At 45.4% G+C, this 27,206-nt stretch overlaps 1 protein-coding gene across 3 annotated transcripts in view; it reads left to right on the top strand.

Annotated features, from left to right (window-relative positions):
- The first annotated feature begins 10,335 nt into the window (after positions 1 to 10,335).
- NPHP4 (nephrocystin 4) overlaps positions 10,336 to 27,206 on the top strand; it is a 486,557-nt gene continuing 469,686 nt past the window's right edge. For 2 of the 3 annotated variants that reach the window (XM_068240494.1, XM_068240492.1), the window contains exons 1-2: positions 10,336 to 10,633; positions 10,751 to 10,811. The gene's annotated coding sequence lies outside the window, so the exon portion shown is untranslated. The other variant, XM_068240493.1, reaches the window with a different exon arrangement.

The following is a 27,206-nucleotide window of genomic DNA, read 5'->3' as shown; positions in this document are numbered from 1 at the left end:
CCGCTAGCTAGCAAGCGTTCATTCTGTCTACCTGTCCTGATCTCCTCAGTTCTGGTTTGTGCGCTCAGCGCTACTTTGCGCTGAGACGTTATAACGAAAGCATTGTTTGTGGCTGTCAGATCTGCACCGGCTCTGTGCGCCACAATCTCCTATTGGAGTCAGTCCTCCCCTCCACTATACTAGGGATAGCCTGTTTCCTGGTGCTAGTGTGTGTACCTCCTCCACGCCAGCTCATGCGTTGCATGCTGACTGTGGAGAATACACCACCAAGCCTTACAGTCTGGAAATCAAATTCCGCAAAATGACCTGTGAAATCCTAAAGGTACTCATTGGACTTTGGGCCCTTTAGCGCAGTTAGGGTGCAAAAAAGTGCCACACATGTGGTATCGCCGTACTCGGGAGAAGTAGTACAATGTGTTTTGGGGTGTATTTTTACACATACCCATGCTGGGTGGGAGAAATAACTCTGTAAATGGACAATTGTGTGTAAAAAAATCAAAAGATTGTCATTTACAGAGGTATTTCTCCCACCCAGCATGGGTATGTGTAAAAATACACCCCAAAACACATTGTACTACTTCTCCCGAGTATGGCAATACCACATGTGTGGCACTTTTTTGCACCCTAACTGCGCTAAAGGGCCCAAAGTCCAATGAGTACCTTTAGGATTTCACAGGTCATTTTGCGAAATTTGATTTCCAGACTACTCCTCACGGTTTAGGGCCCCTAAAATGCCAGTTCAGTATAGGAACCCCACAAATGACCCCATTTGAGAAAGAAGACACCCCAAGGTATTCCGTTATGAGTATGGTGAGTTCATAGAAGATTTTATTTTTTGTCACAAGTTAGTGGAAAATGACACTTTGTGAAAAAAAAAAATAAAAATCAATTTTCCGCTAACTTTTGACAAAAAATAAAATCTTCTATGAACTCACCATACTCCTAACGGAATACCTTTGGGTGTCTTCTTTCTAGAATGGGGTCATTTGTGGGGTTACTATACTGCCCTGGCATTTTAGGGGCCCTAAACCGTGAGGAGTAGTCTTGAAACCAAATGTCGCAAAATGACCTGTGAAATCCTAAAGGTACTCATTGGACTTTGGGCCCCTTAGCGTACTTAGGGTGTAAAAAAGTGCCACACATGTGGTACCGCCGTACTCAGGAGAAGTAGTATAATGTGTTTTGGGGTGTATTTTTACACATACCCATGCTAAGTGGGAGAAATATCTCTGTAAATGACAATTGTTTGATTTGTTTTACACACAATTGACCATTTACATAGAAATTTCTCCCACCCAGCATGGGTATGTGTAAAAATACACCCCAAAACACATTATACTACTTTTCCTGAGTACGGCGGTACCACATGTGTGACACTTTTTTGCAGCCTAGGTGCGCTAAGGGGCCCAACGTCCTATTCACGGGTCATTTTGAGGCATTTGTTTTCTAGACTACTACTCGCGGTTTAGGGCCCCTAAAATGCCAGGGCAGTATAGGAACCCCACAAGTGACCCCATTTTAGAAAGAAGACACCCCAAGGTATTCCGTTAGGTGTATGGCGAGTTCATAGAAGATTTTATTTTTTGTCACAAGTTAGTGAAAAATGACACTTTGTGAAAAAAACCCAATAAAAATCAATTTCCGCTAACTTTTGACAAAAAATAAAATCTTCTATGAACTCATCATACACCTAACAGAATACCTTGGGGTGTCTTCTATCTAAAATGGGGTCACTTGTGGGGTTCCTATACTGCCCTGGCATTTTACGGGCCCAAAACTGTGAGTAGTCTGGAAACCAAATGTCTCAAAATGACTGTTCAGGGGTATAAGCATCTGCAAATTTTGATGACAGGTGGTCTATGAGGGGGCGAATTTTGTGGAACCGGTCATAAGCAGGGTGGCCTTTTAGATGACAGGCTGTATTGGGCCTGATCTGATGGATAGGAGTGCTAGGGGGGTGACAGGAGGTGATTGATGGGTGTCTCAAGGTGTGATTAGAGGGGGGAATAGATGCAAGCAATGCACTGGCGAGGTGATCGGAAGGGGGTCTGAGGGGGATCTGAGGGTGTGGGCGGGTGATTGAGTGCCCTAGGGGCAGATAGGGGTCTAATCTGATAGGTAGCAGTGACAGGGGGTGATTGATGGGTAATTAGTGGGTGTTTAGAGGAGAGAATAGATGGACAGATGTAAATAATGCCCTGGCGAATTGATAAGGGGGGGTCTGAGGGCAATCTGAGCGTGTAGGCGGGTGATTGGGTGCCCGCAAGGGGCAGATTAGGGTCTGATCTGATGGGTAACAGTGACAGGTGGTGATAGGGGGTGATTGATGGGTAATTAGTGGGTGTTTAGAGGAGAGAATAGATGGAAACACTGCGCTTGGGTGGTGATCTGATGTCGGATCTGCGGGCGATCTATTGGTGTGGGTGGGTGATCAGTTTGCCCGCAAGGGGCAGGTTAGGGGCTGATTGATGGGTGGCAGTGACAGGGGTGATTGATGGGTGGCAGTGACAGGGGGTGATTGATGGGTGATTGACAGGTGATTGACAGGTGATCAGTGGGTTATTACAGGGAAGGACAGATGTAAATAATGCCCTGGCGAATTGATAAGGGGGGGTCTGAGGGCAATCTGAGCGTGTAGGCGGGTGATTGGGTGCCCGCAAGGGGCAGATTAAGGTCTGATCTGATGGGTAACAGTGACAGGTGGTGATAGGGGGTGATTGATGGGTGATTGATGGGTAATTAGTGAGTGTTTAGAGGAGAGAATAGATGGAAACACTGCGCTTGGGTGGTGATCTGATGTCGGATCTGCGGGCGATCTATTGGTGTGGGTGGGTGATCAGTTTGCCCGCAAGGGGCAGGTTAGGGGCTGATTGTTGGGTGGCAGTGACAGGGGGTGATTGATGGGTGATAGGTGATTGGCAGGTGATTGACAGGTGATCAGTGGGTTATTACAGGGAAGGACAGATGTAATTAATGCACTGGTGAATTGATAAGGGGGGGGGGGGTCTGAGGGCAATCTGAGCGTGTGGGCGGGTGATTGGGTGCCCGCAAGGGGCAGCTTAGGGTCTGATCTGATAGGTAACAGTGACAGGTGGTGATAGGGGGTGATTGATGGGTAATTAGTGGGTGTTTAGAGAAGATAACAGATGTAAACAATACATTTGGGAGGTAATCTGACAGCGGGTTTGCAGGCGATCTAATGGTGTGGGTGGGTGATCAGATTGCCCGCAAGGGGCAGGTTAGGGGCTGATTGATGGGTGGCAGTGACAGGGGGTGATTGATGGGTGATAGGTGATTGGCAGGTGATTGACAGGTGATCAGTGGGTTATTACAGGGAAGAACAGATGTAATTAATGCACTGGCGAATTGATAAGGGGGGGTCAGAGGGCAATCTGAGCGTGTTGGCGGGTGATTGGGTGCCCGCAAGGGGCAGATTAGGGTCTGATCTGATAGGTAAAAGTGACAGGTGGTGATAGGGGGTGATTGATGGGTAATTAGTGGGTGTTTAGAGGAGAGAATAGATGTAAACAATGGATTTGGGAGGTGATCTGATGTCGGATCTGCGGGCGATCTATTGGTGTGGGTGGGTGATCAGATTGCCCGCAAGGGGCAGGTTAGGGGCTGATTGTTGGGTGGCAGTGACAGGGGGTGATTGATGGGTGATTGATGGGTGATTGACGGGTGATTGACAGGTTATCAGGGAAGATAGATGCATACAGTACACAGGGGGGGAGGGTCTGGGGGGGGGGTCTGGGGAGAATCTGAGGGGTGGGGGGGTGATCAGGAGGGGGCAGGGGGCAGGGGGGGGGATAAAAAAAAATAGCGTTGACAGATAGTGACAGGGAGTGATTGATGGGTTATTAGGGGGGTGATTGGGTGCAAACAGGGGTCTGGGGGGTGGGCAGGGGGGGTCTGAGGGGTGCTGTGGGCGATCAGTGGGCGGGGGGGGGGCAGATCAGTGTGTTTGGGTGCAGACTAGGGTGGCTGCAGCCTGCCCTGGTGGTCCCTCGGACACTGGGACCACCAGGGCAGGAGGCAGCCTGTATAATACACTTTGTATACATTACAAAGTGTATTATACACTTTGTAGCGGCGATCGCGGGGTTAACATCCCGCCGGCGCTTCCGTATGGCCGGCGGGATGTTACGGCGGGTGGGCGGAGCCAGTTGCCGGGGGAAGCGCGCGTCATCAATGACGCGATCGCTCCCCCGGCATGCCTAAAGGACGCGCCGCCTGAAGGCGTATTGCGGTCCTTTAGGCGTCCACTTTGCCGCCGCCCATGGGCTGTGGGCGGTCGGCAAGTGGTTAATTTTACTTTTGATGGTGCAAAATTTAGGAATTTTCCCCATGGCAGAATCACAGATGGAAGATCTTAAAGATCTGTTTCTAAATGATAAGGGGTCCCACACATCCTTGAGAAAACTGGCACATTCATGCTGATCACAATCTGCAGGAACATCACAGAAACAGGCATCAGATCGCACAGATTTAAACTGCACGCAGTCAGGAGAGAATCCTCCAGCATTCGCACAGGAATCAACCACAGTGGCACACCCACTCATTTCAGATCGCACAATGTCACGACTCACATGCTTTACCCCAGAAATGCAGGAACAATCATCCGACAACGATGTCTCTTTATTGGAATCAATTGGTTGGTGTGTGTGCAACTCATCCAAAATCGGCTGCCATACATAAATCATCAGATCCACATCACCCTCGTCACATTCATCGGAATCAATCAATAGGTACATAGAATCGAGACAATCATTCAAGACATCTTCGCTTTTTGCAATGTAAAAATCGCAAAAGGCTTTCCAATCTAAATCAAATTCCTCCATCAAGGCCCCAATGTTCCATGAGGCAAATGGAGGTTCAAACAGGCCAGTATCCAGATAATCTCCATATGGGTGGAATTCAGGAACAAGAACAGATTTTTTAACTGCTTTAATAAACTTTGGATTGAGGCAAAAAACCCGGAGACAGATCAACATCATGGTAAACATCATTATCATACTGAATGGTTTTGCACATTTCAGACTTGACAGAAATAACCTCTTTATTTGTGGTTGCCAGGGGCAACAAATCTTTTGGCTGACAAGCCAAATCAGCAGATTGGCCTGCAAGCACCAACTCATTAACATCAAAAGGGAGTATTTTATTCAGATGCTTGCATCTTCTAGCCTTTCCCTTTTTTGCAACTTTGCATGTCTGCGGTTTAAAACCTGAAGTGGCAACCGACACATTGAACTGATTGTCGTACTGAAAGGTTTTGCGTGGAAGGGAAAGATCAGCTGACTTATCAGCAGCTACACATTCAATCAGAGCAGGTGGCAAGCCAGGCAGTTTAAACCAGTGAGAGAATATCACTGCAAGAAACTGATACAGATGATCATTCCAAGAATTGTTTTTTAGCACATCATATGCCCAGGTGAACAAATCGTCTTTTAAGAGCACATAGGCAAACTGAAGAGCCGACGTGGACGGATCAGTAATCTGAAAGGTGGGATTCAGGCAAAATCTCACACATTCAGAGAGAAATTCCGCTTTGGTCTCTGAGTTCAGTCTTTTAAAGCTCTTAAAGACACAGGACCCATACTCGACAAAATCGTACAAATCAGAAATTCCCTCTACACTGGGAATTTTGGTTTGGCTGGTCATACTGTAACGATTGTGGGATTCTCTCCGTGATCAGCGCACAAGACGTGCGCTGACACTGCGGAAATCCTCCACAAGCGTGTAATTTGAGAAAACCCAGCAGAAGGTGCAATGCACCTGTAGAGGGAAATTCCTGTCGGCAGGTGGAGCTGTGGAGTGCAGAGGAACAGCTCCTCTGCCCTACCACACACGCCAGACAGGAATTGTACGAAGCGAAGAAACGCAATCGCAAGAGAGGCGATTGAGAATGAGCACAGAGACAGATTGTAAGTGTGTGCACCAAACTAGTCGCCAACCCGCGATGGTGCACACACCACAGCAGAAATGAAGCAGGAACGCGATTCCCGAGAGGTGCGATCGCCAGACGTGACACAAGGCAACAGCAAGACAGAGCACGAGAGTAGCAAAGGCACAGCAAATCATACAATGAGGAGATACGGAAAATAACAAACGCTAGCTAAACGCGAACACCGCACTCATTCGCAACAGTGCACGCGTTTATGCGCGGTCTCCACGTGATAAGCACAATAGAGACAAACACGCCTAACTAACCACCGACAGACACACATAAAACAGAGGACGCGAGCGCGTGCTTAACGGTTACCTCACCGAGCCTCCAGCAAGCGTTCGTAGCAGACAAGACAGACACACGAAAACAGGAACAGGCGAGAGACAGGATCCACAGCACTAGTGAAAAGAGGCCAGTGCGATCCAGGGAGACAGAGAGATGAAGATCAGACGGATCCACAGCACTAGCGAAAAGAGGCCAGTGCGATCCAGGGAGACAGAGAGATGGAGATCAGACGGATCCACAGCACTAGCGAAAAGAGACTAGTGCGATCCAGGGAGACAGAGAGAGGAGATAGCTGGTAGCAACCGCTGCTCCAGCTATACTCCAAGAACAAAGATCAGAACGACTTCCTGTCGACCACCGCAGGGACAGGACAATCGCAACAGACAGACAAAACAGATATGCAATCCTAACTGCACTAGGGAACCCTGCCAAGTGCAGTCCCAGGAATTACTCTAAACTAATATCCAAACAATGAGCAAGGCTGACACTCTCCAGAGTGTTTCACAGGATGAATCCTTATGACCAGCGCAGGTCTGTGATATCACATGGTATATATAGAGCAGGCCTACAAGGGATGTGGCTAGGCAATTTGCATGACAAACGTATGCAAATTCCTCAGCACAGGCAGCTGAGCAGATCATTACAAGAACTGATAATTCCTGTCCCTGAATATGTGCGTGAAGAAATTAATCCGAACTCAAAAGTTCTGCTACTTGAGCCCATAAATTTTTCTTCTCACAGCAGCTTGTTTGTCCACACTCATCATACAGAGGACAGGATCATCAGGTGACAGCAGATGCTGACTGTCATCACACACACTCTTCACAAGTGCGAGAGATGCAGGGATCTCAGGGAATTCAGGCAGACCAGAGCAAGCAGAAGAAATGATTTACTTTGACATGTGACCTCTTATCTCTCAAAATCCTGCACCCTGCTGATTTTTAACGCCCTAGGCCATGGCCTTTTTGGCCTTCCCAGAAATCCGGCCCTACATGCTGGTGGTCACATCACAGCATCAAGCAGTTGTATCAAAAGAGTGTAGTTTGCCACCTGGAACTGGTCTGGACTGTACAGCACGATTGAAGAAAGGAGTGAGGACGTAGCGCTCTGGAAGCTGGTGATATATTGATGCTCTGCTGCCATGCTCTGTTTATTGGGGGCAGGGGGGAATAAGTATTTGCAGGGGGGCCCCTGATGAACATGTCACATGACATATGGGGGCTGAGGCCACAAGGAGATAGACTCTATGGCGAGGCTGCCGAGAGAAGTGAGGACTGCCATGCTCTGTCAATGGGGGAGGCGGAGGGTATACACATTTGCAGGGGGGCCAAATGTTTGACCTTGGGGAGGGGGGTTAGTTGAGCAGGGTTTTGCAGGTGCTTGGCTGGCTCAGTTCTTGGAAAACCCCTGTCAGATTTCCATCCCTTCAGCCTTTTCCTGCCTAGCTGTGTAACATCATCCTCCCTGCCTAGCTTCATTTTCAAATCCCAAAGCAGGGACTGGAGGCAGGACCATTGGCTGGCTTGAAGAAGAGGCAGCTTCATTCTCCAAATGAAGAGTGATCTCACCATTGGAGATGCTATAGGCACAGGCCTGAATGGACTTTGACATTGATAACGTTCTCTGTTTTTATGAGGTCCTAAGCAAACACTTGGGTTGATTGTCCTAGCTGTGGCCTACTGGCCTTGCCTAGTTACTACCAGAGAAACATTACACAGCTGACACCTAGACACAGAGTATTCAGTCTGGTTGTCAGTTTTAGATCTAGGTCTGCTTGCAGGAAGAATTAGACAATCTCTCCCACATTTTGGAATAAGGCTTGGTTCCCACTTGCGTAGAAAACATACCCATTCGGTATGTTTTCTACACCTCTGATCAACACAGGAAGCGCACAGGGAATAGATCCTGCGATGTATGTGCAGATCGACCTAGAGACAGATCTCTCTCTGATCGAAGTAAGATCTGTTGGCAGCCCATACATCTCAGGCCTATTCTCGATTGATTTTAGTTTAAAATCTTTTAGGAATTTGCCTTGTAACGCCACTGATTCCAACCATCTTGCCACCCACCAAATGTAACCCTCCCTCCCATCACTGCCCATGTTCTTCGAATGGGAAGAGTGTCAGGACCCGGCCCCATGACACTTTAAACCTGGGGGGCCTGGCAGGCAGCGGCGGTGTGAGGACAATTTCCATTAGATTTCATGCTGTGGGTCTTAGTGTGCAATTTTACTGGGTATCCGATTTCTTACAAAATAGTGGTTGCAACAAAATTGCCACAAGCAGGGAGCGCAGTTGGTCTGTGAGGTTTCCTGCTTAGATTCCTCAACTAGACTAGCGCCCAGGTTTTACCTGGTCAATGAAATAGGTATTTTGACTGATTGCTTTAAAGCAAACCTGAACTGAAAATTAAAATACAAAACAAACATATACGTGTCATACTTACGTCCTGTGTCTCCTTTCCTGTGTCCTGTGTGCTCTTTCCCCTTTCCTGTGTCCTCTTTCTCCTTTCCTGTGTCCTTTTTCTCCACTGTGATCAATAGAATTCTCTGTCCTCCATTTTGAAAAAGGCCATTACCCCATAACAGCCTCCTGGTCAGGACACTGTTAAAGGACAACTGAAGCGAGAGGGATATGGAGGCTGCCATATTTAATTACTTTTGTGCCTCTTTCACAGTGCGATGTTAAAGTCGAAGTTTAAGTTTAGCAATACATTTGCTGCGTTATGTGTGTTGCACATGCTCAGTAATTTTTTTTTTAAATGTAACGCATGCGCCGTTTTCGTTCCATCAGTATGCAACGAAAACGGTGCACCTAGAGACACAACGTAGTACAAAATAACGTCCAATTTTATAACCTACATGCGCTGCATTAGGGGCACGTTGTGCGACCTTAACGTCGCATCAAACGCAACGTCTTAGTGTGAAAGAGCCCTTAAGCAATACCAGTTACCTGGCATCCTGCTGATCCTCTGCCTCTAATACTTTTAGCCCGTGAACAAGCATGCAGCATATCAGGTGTTTCTGACATTATTGTCATATCTGACAAAATTAGCTGCATGCTTGTTTCTGGTTTTATTCAGACACTACTGCAGCCAAATAGATCAGCAGGGCTGCCAGGCAACTGGTGTTGTTTAAAAGGAAATATATACGGCAGCCTCTATATCTCTCTTGCTTCAGTTGTCCTTTAAGCTGTAATATTGTCCACTTGAGCCATAGGGAAACTTGGACATTACCTTGCTCATCAGTTGTTCTTTCAGTTATAACTGACAGCAACTGATATATAACTGACAGCAAATGATATATTTCAGTTCTGACAAAATCTTGTCAGAACTGGAAGAATTCAAAGTAAGAAGAAAATGGTGAGCAGTGAGCTTCTGAGAGGAACAGACGTTGTGGTAAGTATTTCATATTCAATTCCAGGTACAGTACATCATCTGTTTATTTTAAAGAGAAACTGTAACCAAGAATTGAACTTTATCCCAATCAGTGGCTGATACCCCATTTCCAATGAGAAATCTTTTCCTTTTCACAAATGGATCATCAGGGAGCTCTGTATGGCTGATATTGTGGTGAAACCCCTCCCACAGTGTGATGTCAGGACCATGGTTCTGACATCACACTGTGGGAGCCTTGTTGCATTGTAGGAAATAACAGCTGTTTACAACTGCCACAAAAGCAAGCAGCATCTCCTTCCACTGATATCACCTGCCAGCAGTAAAGATGTCACCATGTGATAAATGTCCGAATGTAAATCAGGGGGAGGAAAGAATTTACAATGGGCAAACACTGACTAAATCATTTATACATAATTATTGTAAAAATTAAGCACTTTTTTATTACATTATTTTCACTGGAGTTCCTCTTTAAATAATTTAATTCAGTGCAGGTTCACTTTAAGCATCTGCTCCACTTTTAACCCACTTTCTTTTGCGCCTGCTGTCCAGATCCAGGTACATTATCCAGCATCTCTCTTCTTGCTTCAGCAGCCCAGGACGGTTAGTTGCAGAAGTTCAGCCAGTAAACTACAACTCCCACTAACCCCGATGAGATGTTAGCATCGTGGGGGATGCCGGGGGATGTAGTTCAGCAACTAAATTCTGCCACATTCTTAGCCACCAGTTTTATTATTAGCAACAATATAACGATATTACAGTGCACTCTTTATGCAGAAATAGCCGTTAGTTCCGCATGTGGGAGGCACGGAGAGTGAGACCGTAAAACCTTTTCTTCGCAGCACAGGCCGTCGCCAGGCGTCCCATGCGAAGATTTGTATTACTATAGCAACAGACGCTGTAAGGCAGGAGAAACCAACTGGCGGATTAGCAGGGGTGTCCACAATGTTTCTTTGTAAGCCGTTTGCTGTTTCTCATAGAAATGTAATCATCACATAGCGGATCCTGGTAAGCGTTAAACGTGAGGAGGGGAAAGCGTTCAAAGCAAAGCTATGTTGCCAGTGTTTAATATTCATTACTGAGTTAGACTCCCCTGTAACGTGGGTTTGCTTGTGTTGATGCTAGCAGAGGGAAGATGGCTGATCAGAGCCGATGAATGAAGAAGATGTGCTTTGACTTTGTTATGGTAAGTTGCTGGAAGGGGGGATGCAGAGGAGTATCACTTTGAGTTGTTCCACAGGTTTTGAAATCACTGAAGCTGATAATACCAGAGCTGTGACTTGTAGTTCCACACACACAGGACATACTTATCAAAAAGGGAACACTTCTAAACAGAATCATAAGAGCTCCTATTGCTGAATATATGTTTTTAAATGTGCAGAAAGCTTCAGAGCAGTCAGCCTGATTTTTGTTCTTCTTTTATCACTTGTCATTTAGTTGGAATGTTTATACTGTGGGGAATCGGAGTTGGTGCAGTTCAGTGACTCCCCTGGCAGTGATGCTAGGATCAGAACAACAGACATGGCATTTACATAGGACATGTGACATGAGACATGATGCATGTGAATGTACAGTGAGAAGCAAACAAATAAGTGTGATGTGTTTCTTTTCTTCCTTTACTTCCTGAAAGAGATAATATTTAGCTATTCTACTGACGGTTTCTCTCCAGGCGTGGCCCAGTCACACTATAACGTCCCTCACTGATAAGGTATTACAGCCATTAAACACTTTCCTGGCCTGTGCAGCAGTATGGAGCCACTTTGGCAGGAGTGACTTCAGCTTACTGCACAGGCACGGGCAGGGATCTTCCTGGGATCTCTGCCGCCCAAGGGATCGTGTACCTATCCCTGCTAGGTGACAGAGCACTAATGACGCTTTACAGATGTGTCATCAGCCCTTGCTATGGAGGGGGGCGGAGAGATGACGAGCCGCGTATGACGATGCAGTTACTGGCAGGCAGGGGAGCGAGCAGAACAATGTGATCATGCAATGCTTCAATGTAAAGAGCCAATATGCTGGATCGTTGGCTGCTGCTGTAGACAGGCTGGTCTGATGCCCGATTCTCAGCCATGTCGATTGTTATCGTCCACTACAGCTGAATTCAGCCCACCATGAGCCCACCATGAGTATGTAGCTTTAGGGACTGCCGAAAGTATCCACTCAAAATATTCATTCTCTTTACCCTTCTAAAAATAGATTTAGTTAGACTGTATCATTGATGGACACCTTACAGTGTACCTGAGATGGAACACTGGTGTTTATACTTACCTTGTGCTTTCTCCAGCCCCATGAGCACCGTGGCTTCCCTTGCCGTCCTCTTCAGCCCCTCCCTTCTGACGCTATGACTCCAGGTAATCCGGTCAGTTGCCGCCAGTTGTGGACTTCTGCATCTGTGCAGGTTGGCCATGCGTGCGCCCCCGCTGCACTCAAGTCCCCGGAGCGTTCTGCGCCTACGCCGTACTACGCTCCAGGGGATGTGAGTGCGATGAGGGGTACGTGCGCGGCCGCGCCGCACATGCACAGAAGCCCGCAACTGCCTGGATTACCAGGAGTCATAGCAGCATAATAGAGGGGCGGAGGAGAAAGGTGAGGGAAGCCATGGTGCTCATGGGGCTGGAGGAAGCCCAGGAAAGTATAAATAAGGGCTAGTAAATGATAGTGAACCATCTCAGATTCACTTTAAAGTGTACCTGAGATGGGGGATTCACTTTAAAGTGTACCTGAGATGGGGACCCTTTAAACATTTATACATACCTGGGGCTTCCTCTGGCCTGATCGATCCCTTGTCGTCCTCTGTCGCCTTTTCCTTCACCCGCAACTGGCCCTGCAAAATCCTCCAGTTGGCGCAGACGTAGTCTGGCCAAGCGCCCTCCCTGTCTTGCTCTGCGCCTGTGAAGTAGTACTGCGCAGGCACAGAACGCTCCAGGTGACGTGAGAGCATGCACAGTTGGTCCTGGACTGGGGGACTTTCCGGGGCCAATTGCGGACAGTTGGGGAGTCGAAAGAGGACGGCGTGGGAGCGATCAGGCCGGAGGGGGCTGGAGGAAGCCCCAGGTATGCATATTTTGTTTTTATACGGCCATCTCAGGTTCCCTTTAAGGGCTTCTTTTGCAAGGAGTTCACAGAGTGCTTCAATCAGACTTGCCTCATACAATGAGAAGTTACCAAGAGCTCTATGCTGAACTGAGCAATCCTACTTGTGCGTTAGTTGCCAGCTTTGAATACCTGTGGATGGCAGCATCTAACCAGCATGTCAGATTGCCTTGTGCTGTTTGTAGTGGATTCTGCACTTTACTAAAAGTCACATGGACTAATTATATGCCTCAGGACACAATTTTTCATGTGCATTGTTCAGCTCCTCTTCACATGTCCTGTGCTCATTGTTTACCTTTGACCTCAATTTCTAGGGCTTAGTAAAGGACAGCTAATTCTAGCCCAATGGTGTGAAAGTTGTTCTAAATCCAAACACAGCATACTTTGTACAAAAAAACAGTAATGCTACAAATTTGTCTACAAATTGCAAGTACAGTAGAGTCTCCATTATCCAGAACTCAACTAACCAGCAGTCTCAACCAACCAGCACAAATCGCCAGCAGTACTGTCAGTGGTGAAGGCCAACTTATTAGGCTGTTTGTGGGTTCTGCTATGCTTAAAGGGAACTTTAACTGAGAGGGACATGGATGTTTTCCTTTAAACAATACCAGTTGCTTGGCAGTCCTACTGATCTCTTTGACTGCAGTAGTGGCTGAAGCACACACCTGAAACAAGCATGCAGCTTATCCAGTCTGACTTCAGTTAGAGCACCTGATCTGCATGCCTGTTGAGGGGCTGTGGCTAAAAGTATTAGAGACACAGGATCAGCAGGAGAGTCAGACAACTGGTATTATTTTAAAAAGAAAAATCCATATGCTTCTCAGTTTAGGTTCTCTTTAAAGACTGCATTCCATTGTGAGGGCCGATTTTAGACTTTTTGCCACTTGGCCACTTGAGGCAAACTTGTGTGTGTGTGTGTGTGTGTGTGTGGGGGGGGGGGGGCGACAAGCTGGAGGGGGTAGCGGGCAGGAAGGGGGTATTTGGCACAGCGGCGGGGAGGGGGGTCGGACCCCCCTCCCACACCTGGGTCCCCCGATCCGCGCTCCCCCTCCTAGCTTTAAAGTGCAGCAGCAGCGTATTAATACCAGGCAGCGGGCGGGATGACTCGCCTCTTCCACGTTCCAGCGTGCGTTCCACTTTCATCACTTCCTGCAATGCCGTCCACTTACACTGCAGCTGAGAGTCTGTACTATATTTTCTTAAACCAGCCGAGTCTAGTTTAAGACATTTTTCAATCCCAATCCAGAAATTTTGAATAATGGGGAAAACAAAATTATAATAAGCTATATACAATTGAGTCTTTTAACAAGCTCAAATACATAGACACATTGGTTTCTTCTCTGGAGCCCATCATATAATTCACTGCAGTGTCTTCCTGGCAGCTAGTAGTCAAGCCTTCTACTTACGCCTGATTAGAGTTGGACAATAACGACTGCCTCAGCCGTTAGTCAGGCGTGTATAAAGAGGCCCCCGACCAGTGACGGCCGCTTGGCAAACGATCCACCCAGCAGATCCACTTGACCTTGTCTTCTTTGAAGACGCTGCTCTCCTGCCCGCCGCGTGATGTCACTCACGTGCCACTTTGTCGTCCCTCCGCCCCCCCCCCCCCCCCCTTTCATAGTAGCAGAACACATTGTCCGCTACACAGCTGACGTGTCTGTACAGGCCGACCCAGTGATGTCGCCCAAGGAGATTCCCTGATGGCTGACATCAGTTGATAGATGTGTACGCACCTTTAGGTCCAATCTACACGATAACATTGTTTGTTCGATTCGATTACGATTCTATTTGCGATCCGATTAAATCCGACATGTCTGATCAGGATTCAATTTGATTTGCCATTGGTAAATCAAATTGAATCGAATCCCGATCGGACATGTTGGATTTAATCGGATCGCAAATAGAATCGCGATCGAATCGCACAAAGAATCGTATCTTGTAGATGGGGCTTTAAAGGCTGAGATAAGTCACATGGTGTGACACGATAATTCATCTTCAGCATTCCTACAGACTTCTAGGCCCATATGCAATTCACTTTTTCTCCTGTGTTTTCTCCAAGGAGATACAATTTCATTTTCCATTTAAAACAACTTTTCAGCACTTTGCAATTGGAAAAGTACCAAAAAAAGTAGGGGAAAGAGGACGATTAAAATTATTTTAAACATTTTCTTGCTTGCTGGCGGCCAAGACCTGGGAGAAGACTAACATACATCTAGGCAGTGGAATTCAGGAATCCATGATTATGCAAATTATTCTTATCCTATATAATAATAGGCAACTGTCCCTGCGTACAGCAGGGACAGTTGTCTCTGTGTAGCTGGGTCCAGCCTCACACAGACAGGAGGACAGGCATGGGCGGGCGTGTGCAGGGCCGGGCGCAGTGTAGGAGGGGGCGCACAATTCATTCAGCTGTCATTCCTAATTGTGTTTGAAGGAGAACAAAATAAGAAAAGGGGATACATAGCAGTGACTGCAAGCCAGATAACTAGAGATTAAGGTGTTGGGGGCCCTGGTGTGCCTCTTAGTCCAATAGCAATCAGTGTGTGATGGCTGGGGTTGCAGGGATGGAGGGGCACACTTTGGTGTCTCAGCCTTGGGTGCTGGAGGACCTTGTCCCAGCTCTGGGCGTGTGAGAGGGCGGCAGAGTGTGCACGTGCGCGGCGGGTGTGCATGTGTGCGGCAGGTGCGCGCGCAATGGGAGCGCACGGCGGGTGCGTGTGTGCGCACTAACAGGCGTTGGTGGCGGCGGGGATCCACAGACCTAGAGCCTGTTTTTAAACGGGCTAAGGTCTGTTAGTACTTATAATAATATCCATTGTATCAATCACCAATCGCCATCCTCCCTAGTAATCCATTTATCCTTGTTGAGTAGAGATGCACAGTCTCAATTGCTTAACATAAATATAGTGTACTTTTGAAGTAAATTATTAAATGGGGTCATCTAAGCAAATAAGAGTTCCAATAACATTGAAAAAATTCTCAAAGTGACACTGAAGCGAATAAAAAAACCTTATGATATAATGAATTGTATGTGTAGTACGGATAATTAATAGAACATTAGTAGCAAAGAAAACAGTATCGTATTTTTATTTTCAGTTATTTAGCATTTTTTTTTTATAACATTGCATCATATTTGCAGTTTACGAACTACACTCTGCATTTTAAACTATGAAACAGAGCAGAGCTAATGACCCTTTGAACTTAATTGCAAAGAAATGAACAGCGCTACTTAAAAACAGATGAATGCTTACCTGCAAAAAAGTGCAGACCCCACTCATGGGATACAAATACACAATGAGCACACATACAACCTGTCTACCATTTGGAGGATGTTAGTTTCCACTAACAGCTTGCAATGCAATTTGTTAGGTACTCGTCCCTCCCACTGTCGAAGAAGTCTTTCCTCCATGGGAGGGGACCTAACACTAACTAAAACCTACCTATGCATATGCATAGCCTGGGCGCGCTACCAGTAAAATTAAGAATTGCGCAGAAAAAGTGTTCATTTCTTTGCTATGTTTGATTTAATTCTGGTCAGCTGCTCCCACTTGTTAGTTTTTCTTTGGTGTATATGCAGAGCCTCTGTTTGGGTTCAAGGTGCGTTTGTAGTTCCTGGGGGGGCTCAGCGCATCTCTGAGCTGAGGCCATTCAGAGGTGGCCTGGTGATGCGCTGATCCCACTTTTTCTGCGCAATTCTTTGAACTTCATTGCAGTAAAATCCTATCTGAAGTTGTCTTTTACTGTACTTCAGAAAATAGCACTGCTCTCTGATTAAATTAGTTGAAGAGCTCGGAGAAGCTCATTTGCATAGGTTACTGAAGTTTTTTTTTTTAACTCTTCCTGTACTGGAAACAATATGAGACTCATATGTTTGCTACTAATGTTCTATTTCTTAGCTGTACTACATATACAATACATTAGATCATAGGTTTATTTTCACTTTAGCCAATTTTGAGGACCATCGCCCGTCGAGGATCCATGATGATTGGGTCTTGATTCCTTAACCACTTGAGGACCGCCCCCAGCCGATGGGCGGCGGCAAAGTCCGGGCCCAAACGACCGCAATACGCCAATCGGCGGGGGCGGCTGCGGGAGTGGCTATGCGGCGATCGCATCATTCGTGACGCGATCAGCCGCCGGGGACTGGCTCCGCCCACCGTTCGCTGTAACCCGCCGGCCGTTCGGAAGCGCCGGCGGGTTACTAGCACCCGGATCGCCGCTACACGCATGTATAATAGGCTTTGTAATGTATACAAAGCCTATTATACTGGCTGCCTCCTGCCCTGGTGGTCCCAGTGTCCGAGGGACCACCAGGGCAGGCTGCAGCCACCCTAGTCTGCACCCAAGCACACTGATTTTCCCCCCCCCCCTGCCCCCTGATCGCCCACAGCACCCCTCAGACCCCCCCCTGCCCACCCCCCAGACCACTGTTTGCACCCAGTCACCCCCCTAATCACCCATCAATCACTCCCTGTCACTATCTGTCAACGCTATTTTTTTTTTAGTCCCTAATCTGCCCCCTACTCCCTCCTGATCACCCCCCCACCCCTCAGATTCTCCCCAGACCCCCCCCCCCCCCCGTGTACTGTATGCATCTATCCCCCCTGATCACCTGTCAATCACCTGTCAATCACCCGTCAATCACCCGTCAATCACCCGTCAATCACCCCCTGTCACTGCTAACCATCAATCAGCCCCTAACCTGCCCCTTGCGGGCAATCTGATCACCCACCCACACCAATAGATCGCCCGCAGATCCGACATCAGATCACCTCCCAAGTGCAGTGTTTACATCTCTCCTCTCCTCTAAACACCCACTAATTACCCATCAATCACCCCCTATCACCACCTGTCACTGTTACCCATCAGATTAGACCCTAATCTGCCCCTTGCGGGCACCCAATTACCCGCCCACACGCTCAGATTGCCCTCAGACCCCCCCTTATCAATTCGCCAGTGCAATATTTACATCTGTTATTCCCTGTAATATAGCAAAGAAATGAACAGCGCTACTTAAAAACAGATGAATGCTTACCTGCAAAAAAGTGCAGACCCCACTCATGGGATACAAATACACAATGAGCACACATACAACCTGTCTACCACTTGGAGGATGTTAGTTTCCACTAACAGCTTGTATGCAATTTGTTAGGTACTCGTCCCTCCCACTGTCGAAGAAGTCTTTCCTCCATGGGAGGGGACCTAACACTAACTAAATCCTACCTATGCATATGCATAGCCTGGGCGCGCTACCAGTAAAATTAAGAATTGCGCAGAAAAAGTGGGATTAGCGCATCACCAGGCCGCCTCCGAATGGCCTCAGCTCAGAGATGCGCTGAGCCCCCCCAGAGACTACAAACGCACCTTGAACCCAAACAGAGGCTCTGCATATACACCACAGAAAAACTAACAAGTGGGAGCAGCTGACCAGAATTAAATCAAACATAGCAAAGAAATGAACAGCGCTACTTAAAAACAGATGAATGCTTACCTGCAAAAAAGTGCAGACCCCACTCATGGTCATGGTATGCAGAGACTCTGTTTGGGTTCAAGGTGCGTTTGTAGTCTCTGGGGGGGCTCAGCGCATCTCTGAGCTTAGGCCATTCGGAGGCGGCCTGGTGATGCGCTGATCCCACTTTTTCTGCGCAATTCTTAATTTTACTGGTAGCGCGCCCAAGCTATGCATATGCATAGGTAGGATTTAGTTAGTGTTAGGTCCCCTCCCATGGAGGAAAGACTTCTTCGACAGTGGGAGGGACGAGTACCTAACAAATTGCATGCAAGCTGTTAGTGGAAACTAACATCCTCCAAGTGGTAGACAGGTTGTATGTGTGCTCATTGTGTATTTGTATCCCATGAGTGGGGTCTGCACTTTTTTGCAGGTAAGCATTCATCTGTTTTTAAGTAGCGCTGTTCATTTCTTTGCTATGTTTGATTTAATTCTGGTCAGCTGCTCCCACTTGTTAGTTTTTCTGTGGTGTATATGCAGAGCCTCTGTTTGGGTTCAAGGTGCGTTTGTAGTCTCTGGGGGGGCTCAGCGCATCTCTGAGCTGAGGCCATTCGGAGGCGGCCTGGTGATGCGCTAATCCCTGTAATAACCCACTGATCACCTGTCAATCACCTATCAATCACCCCCTGTCACTGCCACCCATCAATCACCCCTTGTCACTGCCACCCATCAATCAGCCCCTAACCTGCCCCTTGCGGGCAATCTGATCACCCACCCACACCAATAGATCGCTGTCTTGAGCCTGAACGGAGAAACTGGGATTGATTGCAGTTTGCAGCAACACAGACACTGAGACAGGAATAAACTATGCAGGAAGGTTTATTTACAATCGTGCATACAGTATTATGCAATATCAATGCAGCAGCACACATAACACTATGTACAGCAGTCAGAGAATATGGTGGCAATTATATACAAGAACGCAACCACCACATACATACACACCATACAATTAAGGCAAGATGCAAAAATCCCAAACCCTATCTATCTATCTATCTATCTATCTATCTACCTAAATATATACAGGATATATATACACACACAGATACACCGGACAAAGATATACAATATATACACCAAACGCAGTACAAGAAGGCAGGCACAAAATCACAGTCAGGACAAAGCATAGGTCGGCAACAATCGAGCAATCACGGTACACAAGGAGCAGGCAGTAAACGAGGTCAGACAGAAACTAGGTTCAGAAACAGGATAACAGATACAGGGATACAGGATACCAGAGAACCAGGGTTGTCCAGATACTCCAGCTAGCGAGCACAAAGTTCTGGCAAAGGTTGCTCCTTGCAGGGCTCTTAAATAAGGAGGACACACCTGCAGCATGCTTGACAAGCAAAGTCCATAGAGAGCAACCCTTGCAGTGGCAGAGCTGTCTCCAGCCAGCATAGAGCCACCCAGTGGTGGAACAAGGAAAGTTCAGGTCCTGCAAAGTCTCTAGAGCCATCTGCTGGTGGAATAAAGGAAGTTCAGAGTTCAACACGATGCTGCCACCAGCAGGCAGGAAGTGGCATGACCATATTCCTAACAATTGCCCGCAGATCCGACATCCGATCACCTCCCAAGTGCAGTGTTTACATCTCTTCTCTCCTCTAAACACCGACTAATTACCCATCAATCACCCCCTATCACCACCTGTCACTGTTACCCATCAGATTAGACCCTAATCTGCCCCTTGCGGGCACCCAATCACCCGCCCACACCTCAGAACGCCCTCAGACCCCAGCTCTGATCACCTCGCTAGTGCATTGCTTGCATCTATTTCCCCCCTCTAATCACACCTTGAGACACCCATCAATCACCTCCTGTCACCCCCTAGCACACCTACCCATCAGATCAGGCCCTAATTTGCCCCGTGTGGGCTCCTGATCACTCGGCCAAACCCTCAGATTCCCCTCAGACCCCCTTCCGATCACCTCCCCAGTGCATTGATTGCATCTATTTTCCCCTCTAACAGCCCCCTGAGACACACATCAATCACCTCCTGTCACCCCCCTAGCACTCCTATCCATCAGATCAGGCCCAAAACATCCTATCACCTAAGAGGCCACCCTGCTTATGACCGGTTCCACAAAATTTGCCCCCTCATAGACCACCTGTCATCAAAATTTGCAGATGCTTATACCCCTGAACAGTCATTTTGAGAAATTTGTTTTCCAGACTACTCACAGTTTTGGGCCCGTAAAATGCCAGGGCAGTATAGGAACCCCACAAGTGACCCCATTTTAGATAGAAGACACCCCAAGGTATTCTGTTAGGTGTATGATGAGTTCATAGAAGATTTTATTTTTTGTCAAAAGTTAGCGGAAATTGATTTTTATTGTTTTTTTCACAAAGTGTCATTTTTCACTCACTTGTGACAAAAAATAAAATCTTCTATGAACTCACCATACCCCTAACGGAATACCTTGGGGTGTCTTCTTTCTAAAATGGAGTCACTTGTGGGGTTCCTATACTGCCCTAGCATTTTAGGGGCCCTAAACCGTGAGGAGTAGTCTAGAAAACAAATGCCTCAAAATGACCTGTGAATAGGACGTTGGGCCCCTTAGCGCACCTAGGCTGCAAAAAAGTGTCACACATGTGGTATCGCCATACTCAGGAGAATTAGTATAACGCGTTTTGTGGTGTATTTTTACACATACCCATGCTGGGTGGGAGAAATCTCTCTGTAAATGGACAATTTTGTGTAAAAAAAAATCAAAAATGTGTCATTTACAGAGATATTTCTCCCACCCAGCATGGTTATATGTAAAAATACACCACAAAACACATTATACTACTTCTCCTGAGTACGGCGGTACCACATGTGTGGCACTTTTTTGCACCCTAAGTGCGCTAAGGGGCCCAAAATCCAATGAGTACCTTTAAGATTTCACAGGTCATTTTGCGACATTTGGTTTCAAGACTACTCCTCACGGTTTAGGGCCCCTAAAATGCCAGGGCAGTATAGGAACCCCACAAATGACCCCATTTTAGAAAGAAGACAACCCAAGGTATTCCGTTAGGAGTATGGTGAGTTCATAGAAGATTTTATTTTTTGTCACAAGTTAGCGGAAAATGACACTTTGTGAAAAAAAACAATTAAAATCAATTTCCGCTAACTTGTGACAAAAAAAAAAAATCTTCTATGAACTCACCATCCTCCTAACGGAATACCTTGGGGTGTCTTTTTTCTAAAATGGGGTAATTTGTGGGGTTCCTATACTGTCCTGGCATTTTAGGGGCCCTAAACCGTGAGGAGTAGTCTTGAAACGAAATTTCTCAAAATGACCTGTGAAATCCTAAAGGTACTCATTGAACTTTGGGCCCCTTAGCGCAGTTAGGGTGCAAAAAAGTGCCACACATGTGGTATCGCCGTACTCAGGAGAAGTAGTATAATGTGTTTTGGGGTGTATTTTTCCACATACCCATGCTGAGTGGGAGAAATATCTCTACAAATAGACAATTGTGTGTAAAAAAAATCAAAAATGTGTCATTTACAGAGATATTTCTCCCACCCAGCATGGGTATGTGTAAAAATACACCCCAAAACACATTATACTACTTCTCCTGAGTACGGCGATACCACGTGTGGCACTTTTTTGCAGCCTAACTGTGCTAAGGGGCCCAAAGTCCAATGAGTACCTTTAGGATTTCACAGGTCATTTTGAGACATTTGGGTTCAAGACTACTCCTCACGGTTTAGGGCCCCTAAAATGCCAGGGCAGTATAGGAACCCCACAAGTGACCCCATTTTAGAAAGAAGACACCCCAAGGTATTCTGTTAGGTGTATGATGAGTTCATAGAAGATTTTATTTTTTGTCACAAGTTAGCGGAAATTGATATGTATTGTTTTTTTTTCCACAAAGTGTCATTTTCCGCTAACTTGTGACAAAAAAAAATCTTCTATGAACTCACCATACTCCTAACAGAATACCTTGGGGTGTCTTCTTTCTAAAATGGGGTCACTTGTGGGGTTCCTATACTGCCCTGGCATTTTAGGGGCCCTAAACCGTGAGCAGTAGTCTAGAATCCAAATGCCTCAAAATTACCTGTGAATAGGACGTTGGGCCCCTTAGCGCAGTTAGGGTGCAAAAAAGTGCCACACATGTGGTATCACCGTACTCGGGAGAAGTAGTACAATGTGTTTTGGGGTGTATTTTTACACATACCCATGCTGGGTGGGAGAAATCTCTCTGTAAATGGACAATTGTGTGTAAAAAAAATCAAACAATTGTCATTTACAGAGATATTTCTCCCACCCAGCATGGGTATGTGTAAAAATACACCCCAAAACACATTATACTACTTCTCCTGAGTACGGCAATACCACATGTGTGGCACTTTTTTGCAGCCTAACTGCGCTAAGGGGCCCAAAGTCCAATGAGCATCTTTAGGCTTTACAGGGGTGCTTACAATTAGGCACCCCCCAAAATGCCAGGACAGTGAACACACCCCACAAATGACCCCATTTTGGAAAGTAGACACTTCAAGGTATTCAGAGAGGAGCATAGTGAGTCCGTGGCAGATTTAATTTTTTTTTGTCGCAAGTTAGAAGAAATGGAAACTTTTTTTTTTTGTTGTCACAAAGTGTCATTTTCCGCTAACTTGTGACAAAAAATAAAATCTTCTATGAACTCACCATGCCTCTCACTGAATACTTTGGGATGTCTTCTTTCCAAAATGGGGTCATTTGGGGGGTATTTGTACTGTCCTGGAATTTTAGCCCCTCATGAAACCTGACAGGTGCGCAGAAAAGTCAGAGATGCTTGAAAATGGGAAAATTCACTTTTGGCACCATAGTTTGTAAACGCTATAACTTTTACCCAATCCAATAAATATACACTGAATGTTTTTTTTTTTTATAAAAAACATGTAGCAGAATAACTTTCGCGCTCAAATGTATAGGAAATTTTACTTAATTTGAAAAGTGTCAGCACAGCAAGTTAAAAAAGTCATTTTTTTTTACAAAATTCATGTCTTTTTTGATGAATATAATAAAAACTAAAACTCGCAGCAGCAATAAAATAGCAGCAAAAGAAAGCTGTATTAGTGACAAGAAAAGGAGGTAAAATTCCTTTAGGTGGTAGGTTGTATGACCGAGCAATAAACCGTGAAAGCTGCAGTGGTCTGAATGGAGAAAAAGGCTCTGGTCCTTAAGGGGCGAAAAGACTGTGGTCCTTAAGTGGTTAAACAACAGTTGGGCCTGAGACTGTAAAGATGCATTGCTAGCCTATAGGCTAGTGAAGCAATCTGTTGCTATGCATGGTAGAGAACGGCCAATGGTGCAGCGCAGAACGGAGTGGGCGGCGAGATTAGGAGAACAATCACCTCTGACTGCACTCCGCCGACACATGAAGAGATTCTTGTCAGAGGCAGCCTCGACCAGTTGTCTTTGCTGAGAACTGTCAAGCGTGTGTACAAGGCTTTAGTGATATCTTCAATATCCATACAACTAGGTAGCCTAACCGAATGTGCTAAAAGAGCCATGCATGGGACAACAGCAGAAACATTTATGGGGGTTACATAGCCATGATACAATCTTAAAGGGGTATAACACCATCCAGAAAATGAGTTAAATAGATTTTCATGTAAATCTATATTTCTAGAGATGTTAAGCAGAGGGGAGGAAATTCTGTTATTGGTGTTATCAGAAGAGGGGTCCAGTTCGAACACCTACATAGATAGGATTTCTCTGGTACACTCTTCTCTGTAGAAATGATTAGTAGGTAGTCACAGGAGTGTTGAGTGTTTTTATAAAGTGCTTTAGTTGTCTGCAATGGAAAGCTGCTAGCATCCCCTTGTATACTGAAGGCTGTGTATCTCTTGTATATTGAAGGAGCAAAAATACAGGAATGGTACACCCTAACCAGAGATCACTAATCCTATAGCAGATGTTTGGGTGTGAAATCCCTACTTATTTTAATCAGACAAATGGATTCCGGGGGAACATTTGACTAGCTGCACATTTAAAAAACAAAAAACCTTTTGTTTTCCACGTTTGTGAATGGTTTGAGCTATAATTGTTTGAGAACACTTGCCAAAGCCTGCCGCATGGGTAAAGAAACATATTTTAAAGCTAATTTTAGTCATATGCACCATGTTCCAAATTATTATGCAAATTGTATTTTTTCCTGATTATTCAAAGTAGTCGATGTAAGCTGTCTGTATAGTGTTTGAGTCACCTACCATTAGAGTTATAGAGTATAATTCAAATGCTACTGAGCAAACCTCCTCATGATAACGGTATGTTTTTTTAAAATTACGCACTGTTCCAAACTATTATGCACCACAGAGTTTCAAAACATTCTATGGATTGTAAAGGACTGAAAATGGTAATTTTCTGAATTTGCGGAATTAGGAGGTCATATTTACTGAATTTAAAAACTATTTCTATCAAATATCTTAGCAGATCAAGTTACATATTAGCATAGGACACCTTTGATAGCAGCTTGCATCTATTGAACTTGTGAGGTTTTGGCGAGTTTCTGCTTGAATTTCCCTGCAGGATGTCAGAATAGCCTCTCAGAATTGCTGTTTGGATGTAAATGTCTCCAACCCTCATGGAACTTTTGGTTGATGGCCCACTGCAGCCATTTCTGCTTGTGAGCATTGGCTAGGTGTGACGGTATAGAAGGTTTATGCATAATTGCAATACTCTGGAGGATCTTGTACCTTCATGTTCGCAGGACTCCAGAGGCACAAGCAGCTTCAAATACCTGTTTGCTGCTTTGTAATAGCTTTTTAGTAGCTGCTCTCTTAATCCAAGGTATTTGTCTATGAGAAACCTTGCTCATTTTGCCTTTATCTGCACAAACCCATGTATGCTCTGAGTCAGTCACAAATCTTTTAACAGTACGGTGATTGCCTTTAAAGTGGACCCAAATTAAAAATACAAGATTTCAGAAATAAAATGTATTTTCTAAATTATAATAATAAATAGCAGCCTTTTTTCAGCTGCATGATGACAAATATAAAATATTTAAAATATTTTACATTTATTAGAGGAACCCCTCTCTTTCTTTCATATTGCCGGGACAGAATCCGGCAAACTGGTGGAGTAGGTAGTGTCCAGCAATGGAGGAATTGCTAATGGCTGCCACCTGCATAACCCTCCTAGTTATGAAAAGAGAAGGGTGAAAAGCAGGCACTGAAATGCTCATAGGCTTGAAGGAGTGTTTATTTATATTTGTATGTGTCAGAGTGGTGCAACTAATTATTTTGAATTAAAAAATGTTTGGTTTGGGTCCGCTTTAAGTTTCCGTGAAATATTTAAGGTTTTCATACCTTGTCCAATGCTTTCAACTATTTCACGCTTCTTGGCAGCAGATGGACCCCTTTTCTTTCCAATGTTGCTTGAAAGTGGCAGTGTGCTTAATAATGTGGAACACCGTTCTTTAGAACTTCTTTTAATCGGGCTTACCTTGAAAACTAATTATTACAGGTGTCCGAAATTGTTTTCAGTGATCAAAAGAGCCCCGAGGCACTAAATACAATTTGCATATTATCTGTAATTTGGAACGCAGTGTAGGTAAGTTAGAGTACTAGAAAAGCACCCTAATTCTGGGAATGCACGGTTCGTTTTTGAGGTGATTAGATCGTTCGATAGATAATTTCAACATGTCTCACTTTCGATCCTTTCGGCGCTCGATTTCTGATAGAAGTGAATGAAAAAAGATAAGAAAAACGAGCGGAAGATAAGAGAATCGACTGCAGAATTGAGCGGCAAAAATGATCGAGAGGAGAATCGAGCACCAGAAACGAGCCGTGTATGCCCAGCATAAAACCGCTATATCAAGTGTTGGACTTTTTATGGTATTTGACATTGTTGCATTGCAAACAACGATCCAGAGACCAGCATGACGAGTTCTCTTAATGAAAGTGATCTGGGGAACCCTTTTAAAGCTGCAATTGGTAAATTGCTCCTTTCTGTGTACTCTGCCTCTGTTAGTCAAACACGGATTAAGCAGCAGCAAGTGCCAAAATATCTTTGTACTGTAAATAGCATTCAGTTCAGCATTCCCAGTCAGCTGTGTGGTTCCTGTATGATGCAGCCCGCTCTTGGCATCAGTACAGTGAGGAGCATGACATCCAGAACTGCCAACTATTATCTAATCATTTCCAGAGGATTATGGGATTTACTGATGTCATCAGTGTAAACAATGGCTACATTACTCCAGTTAACCAGCAATTTTGGCACAGAAAAGCCTGTTTTCTCATGGCTTTGTACTATCTCTGTGGCTTTAAAATACAAACCTGGAGAATTAAAAACGTAAAGCCCAATTACACTCAAAACTCAACAAAGCAAATTGTAAAGGCTCATTCACCCAACACCTGGTACACACCATGCAATTTCCTGTCGCATAGATGGGTTGAATCGATTATTTCCGACAGGTCCGATCTGATTTCTGATTGTTTTTCTTATTGATTTTTTGATCACTTCTATACAAAATCACTAAGAAAAAATGATCAGACTTGTCGGAAATAATCGATTTGACTCATCTAAATCTATGGACTTTCATGTTACCATGAGCATCGCACACTGTGCGGTGCATCATAACTGACAGCAATGCGAATAGTGTGAATGTATAGAAGCAAAGTGCTGGACAATACTTTTTAGTTTAAAAAAAAAATGTGCTACACAAACTAAAATACAGATTTCCATCTGCTTTCTGTAGATATAGCTGGTGGATGAGTCAATCAAGTGTGACCGTCTGACCCACAAAACAAAACAATAGAAACAGGACTACTTTTCCCAGCATTGCTTTTTAAAATGTGCCTGAATGAGGTGGCAATGGCAGTGACGAGGGCCGAGCATGGAAGGAAGTAGAATTTTAAAGACTTCACTCTTCGAACAGGAAACTAGCCCGAGCAAGGGTCTTGCTTGAAGAGATGTATACTTCCAGACAAGCGCAGCTGTAACACAGATTTTTTAAATTAAATAATGGGTGCATGAAATAATGGTGTGAGGGGAAAAAAGAGTGTGG

This window comes from Hyperolius riggenbachi, chromosome 6, assembly GCF_040937935.1.
Source record: "Hyperolius riggenbachi isolate aHypRig1 chromosome 6, aHypRig1.pri, whole genome shotgun sequence".
Taxonomy (NCBI): domain Eukaryota; kingdom Metazoa; phylum Chordata; class Amphibia; order Anura; family Hyperoliidae; genus Hyperolius; species Hyperolius riggenbachi.
Note: the sequence above shows the minus strand (reverse complement) of the source record. Positions and strands in the feature narration are given on the sequence as shown.